At 39.0% G+C, this 6,411-nt stretch overlaps 1 pseudogene; it reads left to right on the top strand.

Annotated features, from left to right (window-relative positions):
- The first annotated feature begins 5,711 nt into the window (after positions 1-5,711).
- LOC120595041 (ferritin light chain-like) lies at positions 5,712-6,258 on the top strand (annotated as a pseudogene).
- Positions 6,259-6,411: the final 153 nt, after the last annotated feature.

The following is a 6,411-nucleotide window of genomic DNA, read 5'->3' as shown; positions in this document are numbered from 1 at the left end:
CATCGTGAATAGTTCTGCTATGAACATCAGTGTGCAGGTATCTTTTCGGATATGGATTTTCAAGTCTTTGAGGTAAATACCCAGTAGAGGGATTGCTGGACCATATGGTAGATCAATTCTTAGTTTTTTGAGGAATCTCCATATTGTTTTCCATTGTGGCTATACCAATTTGCAGTCCCACAAGCAGTGTATGAGGGTTCTTTTTTCTCCTCATCCTCTCCAACATTTGTTATTACTTGTTCCGTTGATTATAGCTATTCCAACAGGTGTGAGATGGTATCTCATTGTGGTTTTGATTTGCATTTCCCTAATAGCTAGTGATGCTGAACATCTTTTCATATAGTTTTTGGCCATTTGTATGTCCTCTAAGGAGAAGTGTCTGTTCAGGTTCTCTGCCCATTTTCTGATTGGATCATTTTTTTTTGTTGTCGTTATTGAGTCGTATGAGTTCTTTGTATATTTTGGATATTAGGCCCTTATTGGAAGTGTTGCTTGCAAATATATTTTCCCATTTGAGTGGTTGTCTCTTTACCTTGTTGACAATTTCTTTTGTTGAGCAGAAGCTTTTTGATGTAGTCCCGTTCATTTATTTTAAGTTTGATGTAGTCCCGTTCATTTATTTTTGCTTTTACTTCCTTTGCCTTTGAGGTCAAATTCATAAAATCCTCTTTAAGTCCAAGGCCCTTGAGTTTAGTTCCTATGTTTTCTTCTATGCATTTTATTGATTCTGGTTTTATATTCAGGTCTTTAATCCATTTTGAGTTAATTTCAGTGTATGGCGATAGACAACAGTCTCGTTTCATTCTTTTGCAAGTGGCCTTCCAATTTTCCCAACAACATTTATTGAAGAGGTTTTCCTTTCTCCACTGTATGTTTTTGGCATTTTTGTCGAAAATTATTTTCCCATATAAATATGGGTTTACTTCTGGACTCTCGATTCTGTTCCACTGCTCTGTGTCTCTGTTTGCTGCCAATATAACGCTGTTTTGATTATTGTTGCTTTGTAGGATAATTTGAAGTCGAGCAGAGTGATGCCGCCAGCCTCGTTCTTTTTTCTCAGGATGGCTTTGGCAATTCAGGGTCTTTTGTGCTTCCATACAAATCTGATGACTTTTTGTTCTATTTCTTTAAAAAATGCTGATGGGATTTCGATGGGGGAATTGCAGTAAATCTGTATAATGCTTTAGGTAATATGGTCATTTTAACTATGTTGATTCTTCCAATCCAAGAACACGAAATATCTTCCCATTTCTTTGTATCTTCTTCAATTTCTTTTAATAGGGTCTTGTAGTTTTCATTATATAGGTCCTTCAACGTGTTTCATTAAATTTATTCCAAGGTATTTTTTTTTTCGCTGCAATTGCAAAAAGAATTATTTTTCCCACTTCTTTCTGACACTTCATTATTAGAGTATAGGAACACTATGGATTTTTGAACGTTGATTTTGTATCCAGAAACTTTACTGTATTTGCTTATTGTTTCTAGTAGTGTTCTTGTGGAGTCTTCAAGGGTTTCTATATACAGAATCATGTCATCCACAAATAGTGACTGTTTCACTTCTTCATTTCCTATTTGGATGCTTTTTATATCTTTCTCTTGCCTGATCGCACTTGCTAGGACCTCCAATGTTATATTGAATAAGAGTGGCGATAGTGGACAGCCTTGCCTTTTTCCTCATGTTAGAGGGAAGGTTTTTAGTTTTTCACCATTAAGTATAATGTTGGCTGAGTGTTTGTCGTATATGGCCTTTATTATGTTAAGATACTTTCCTTTTATACCAATTTTATTAAGCGTTTTGATCATAAGTGGATGCTGTATCTTGTCAAAGGCTTTTTCTGCATCTATTGATATGATCTTATGATTCTAATTTTTAATTTGTTTATGTGGTGTATCACATTAATCGATTTGCATTTATTCAACCATCCCTGTGCCCACGGGATGAAGCCCACTTTATCGTGGTGTATAATCTTTTTAATATGTTGCTATATTCGGTTTGCTAGTATATTGCTTAGGATTTTTGCATCTTTGTTCATGAGAGATATTGGTCTGTAGTTTTCTTTTTTTGTTTTATCTTTACCAGGTTTTGGGATCAGAGTAAAATTGGCCTCATAAAATGAGTTACGGAGTATTGCCTCCTCTTCAATTTTTTGGAAGAGTTTGAGGAGAATAGATATTAAACTTGTTTGGTAGAATTCCCTGGTGAAGCCATCTGGTCCTGGACTTTTACTTTGTGGTAGGTTTTTGATGATTGTTTCAATTTCCATACTGCTGATCAGTCAATTTAGATTTTCCAGATCTTCTTGATTCAGTCTAGGAAGATTGTATTTTTATAAGTACTGGTCCATTTCTTCTAGGTTATTAAATTTGGTGTTATATACTTTTTCATAGTATTCTTGTACGATCCTTTGTATTTCTGTGATGTCAGTCATAATTTCCCCTCTTTCATCCCTGATTTTGTTTATTTGTGTCCTTTCTCTTTTTTCTTTAGTGAGTCTAGCCAGGGGTTTGTCAATTTTATTAACTTTCTCAAAGAACCAGCTCCTTGTTATTTCTTTTTTTCTTTTTTTCTTTTTCAATTTCATTTATTTCTGCTTTAATTTTGACGATTTCTTTCCTTCTGCTGACTTTAGGCCTCATTTGGTCTTCCTTTTCTAGTTTTTAAAGATGAAGCGTTAGGTTGTTTATTTGGGCTCATTCTTGTTTTTGGAGATAGGCCTGTAATGATAGGAATTTTCCTCTTATGACCGCTTTTGCCGTGTCTCAAAAGTTTTGATATGTTGTACTATAATTATCATTCATTTCTATGTATCTCTTGATCTCTCTTTTTATTTCTTCCCTGACCCAGTTATTCTTCAGTAGCATGTTGTTTAATCTCCAGGTATTTGCAGTTCTTCCTGCTTTCTTTTTGCAGTTGGTCTCTAGTTTCAAAGCATTGTGATCAGAGAATATGGTTGGTATGATTTCAACCCTCTTGTATTTGTTGAGGCTATTTCTATGTCCCAGTATGTGGCTGAATCTTGAGAATGTACCATGTGCACTAGAGAAGAATGTATAAGCAGCTGTTTTGGGATGGAAGGCTCTGTAAATGTCGGTTATGTCCAGTTGGTCTAATGTGTCATTTAAGGATGTTATTTCCGTATTGATTTTCTGTTTGGATGATCTGTCCATATTTGACAGTGGGGTATTTAGGTGATAGGGTTTGTTCTGTTTTTCCCTTTAGTTCTGTTAGTAATTGCTTTACATATTTCGGGGCTCCCTGATTGGGAGCATAGATAGTTATAAGAGTTATATCTTCTTGGTGCATGATTCCCATTATCTTTATGAAGTGTCCCTCAGTATCTTTCTTTACCTTTTTTATTTTGAAGCCTATTTTGTCCGATGTTAGTACTGCTACTCCCACTTTTCTCTGAATGCCATTTGCTTGAAATATCATTTTCCACCTTTTCACTTTGAGTCTATATTTGTCTTTGGAGCTAAGATGTGTCTCCTCGAGGCAGCATATGGTTGGGTTTTAGGCTGATAGTTCCTGTCACTTAATAGTTTAAATATTTGATTACATTTCTTTCTGGCTTGTAAGGTCTGTGCTGAGAAGTCCAAAGATGATACAATGGGTTTTCTTTTATTTGGGACCATATTCTTTTCCCTGGCTGCCCTGAGAATTCTGTCTTTGTCATTGATTTTTAATAACTTTAATACAATGTGTCTTGGTGAAGGCCCTTTTGGGTTGAGATAATTGGATGTTCTATTGACTTCTTGAATTCCAAGCTCCAGCTCATTCCATAGATTTGGGAAATTCTCGTTTACTGTTTGTCTGAAAATCCTTTCTAGTCCCTGTTCCTTTTCCTCACCTTCGGTAATGTCCATTATTTTTATGTTTTGTCTTATGATGTCAGCTAATTCTTGTATTTCTCTTTCATTATTTTTCATTCTTCTGTTTCTCTCTTCTTCTTTCAGATTTATTTCTAGATTTCTGTCTTCGATATCACTGATCCTTTCCTCCATTTGGTTGACTCTATTTCCCAAGCTTGCTATTTCATTTTTCAACTCTTGCAGTGTGTTCTTCATCTCCAGAAGTTCTATTTGGTTCCTTTTCAGGTTTCAATCTCCTTGCTCTGCTCATCTAGTTGTCTTTTCAATTCCTGAAATTGTTGATTTGAGTTGTTTTGGATCGCATCAAATTTTTTCAGAAGTACCATTCTGAATTTCCTGCCATTTCAGTCTCATATTTTTGTCTGTAAACTTATATTCTGGAGACTTGTCGCTTTCTTTCTGAGATTCCTTGTCACCTTGGTTGTTCATGGTGTTTAATGGACTATTTCTCCACCTGGGCATTAATGGAATTGTATTCTGTTGTTTGTCCAGAAAGATTTATTATATAAAGGTCTCTCTTTAGCCTGCTGCAAAGAAGGCACTTTTCTTTTGGTTTCTAGTAGGTGGCATCTAAGCCTCTTGGATCCCTTCTTTATTTAAAGTCTAAATGTTTTTTTATTTCCTTGTAGATATTTAATCACAGTTGATACTCTCAGTTTCAATCCCTGTTAGTGTTAGCAACAGTTTCAGTAGCGTTTGCTCAGAATCTCCTGGGGCTCCGTGGTGATCAGTCTTGGAGGGTATGGGAGGAGGGACCCTCTGAGGGCTGCAGCTCAGCCTCGGTTTTGCAACCGGGGCCGGTAAAAATCGCTGTTATTTCTCTGCAGTCCCGTCCCACTTCTCTGCTTTCTGCCCTGATGACTGGGCCCTGCTGCTGGCTGCTAGAAGTTCCAGCACTTCCAGGCAGGCTGATCAGGGAAGTCGCTGCACCTTCTCCCTTCCCTCTCCTCCTGCAGGGTGCTCTGGCAGCTGCAAGAGGCAACTTCTTTATTTCTCCCAGTCCACTGCCAGACACCTGAGACTCTGACCTGTGGTAGCTCTTAGGCACAGATCTCATGCTCAGACATGCTGATATGCAGTTTGGGTGTTTTTTGTTGAGTTTTAGATGTTCAGCTTATTGTTGTTTCAAGGGGAGAGATCTGAGGATGTGTCTTGCTCTGCCATGTTTTGCAGAATTCTCAAATAAAAATTTTATCTTCTTTATTTTTGCCATCAGCAGTGGGTGAGATACAAATTCTTGTGACAATGAATCCAAAATGCTATACACGTGCAGTAATTTTATCAGGATGAAGGCATCGGAATATCCTCACCCTACTGATTATCCATGAAACTTCAGTACAGGGTAACAACAGTCCTCGTAGAAATGTCTGAATTTTTTGCTTCTGTCCTTGAAGCTGCACTGGCACCTGTCAAATAAAAGTGCAGAAGGACATACATAGATGAGCTCTGAATGATGGTCTAATACAATGGCTTTCAAATTTGAGGGAGCACAGAATTTTTTATTCAAATGACATCTTTGAGGAGGTCAAATATATGGCACAATAAGCAAAGCTACTTTTGCTGGAGGGTCAAGGCATGTATTCAGGTACCCCAATAAGTCTGCTATCATCAAAGTACTAAATTCAGTTAGAAAGCTGCATACTCCATGCAGGTCCCCCAGATCTGTCTCTTGCTTCAACAGTGTTCTGATGGAACAGACCCTGGAACGCTCCTTCTTCCAGCCTCCAACCACCTTCCATCCTCTTTTCCAGTCACAACCTTTGGAACCTTCTCAGCCATACTTGGCCTCTGAGACCAGCCAACACCATTTTTTGAGCTTGACTCCTTATTGCTGAACAACCATGAGCTCTCGAATCCATCAGATTTACTCCACTAAGGTGGAGGCTGCTGTCAGCTGCCTGGTCAGCCTGCATCTATGAGCCTCCTACACCTGCCTCTCTCTAGGCTTCTATTTCAACTGTGAGGATGTAGCTCTGGAAGGCATGGGCCACTTCTTCTGTGAGCTGGCCAAGGAGAAATGCCAGGACTCTGAGTGTCTCTTGTAGATGCAAAACCAGTTTGATGGCTTCACACTCGTCCAGTACCTGTAGAAGCCTTCCCAAGGAGAGTGGGATAAAACTCAAGATGCCATGCAAGCTGCCGTGGTCATGGAAAAGAACCCAAACCATACTTTTGGATCGAAATGTCCTGAGTTCTGCCCGTGCAGACCCCCATCTCTTTCTGGAGAGCCACTTCCTAGATGAGGAGGTGAAACTCATTAAGCAGATGGGCTACCACCTGACTAACCTCTTCAGGTTGGCTTGCCCCCAGGTTGGGCTGGGTGAGTATCTCTTCCAGAGGCTGACCATCAAGCATGACGAGGAGCCTTTGGAACCCAGAGGCTTTTGAAGGGCCCCTCTCCATCCCCCTGGTGTTGGCCTTGTGCCCGAGCCTCTCCCTGAAACCACTAGGCAGCTTTCTAACCACCCTGGAGCCCTCTCCCATGCCTTGGACCAAATTGGAACAATAAAGCTTTTTGCAGCAAAAAACAAAACAAAACAA

Source organism: Pteropus medius, unplaced genomic scaffold (assembly GCF_902729225.1).
Source record: "Pteropus medius unplaced genomic scaffold, Ma_sr-lr_union100, whole genome shotgun sequence".
Taxonomy (NCBI): Eukaryota; Metazoa; Chordata; class Mammalia; order Chiroptera; family Pteropodidae; genus Pteropus; species Pteropus medius.
Note: the sequence above shows the minus strand (reverse complement) of the source record. Positions and strands in the feature narration are given on the sequence as shown.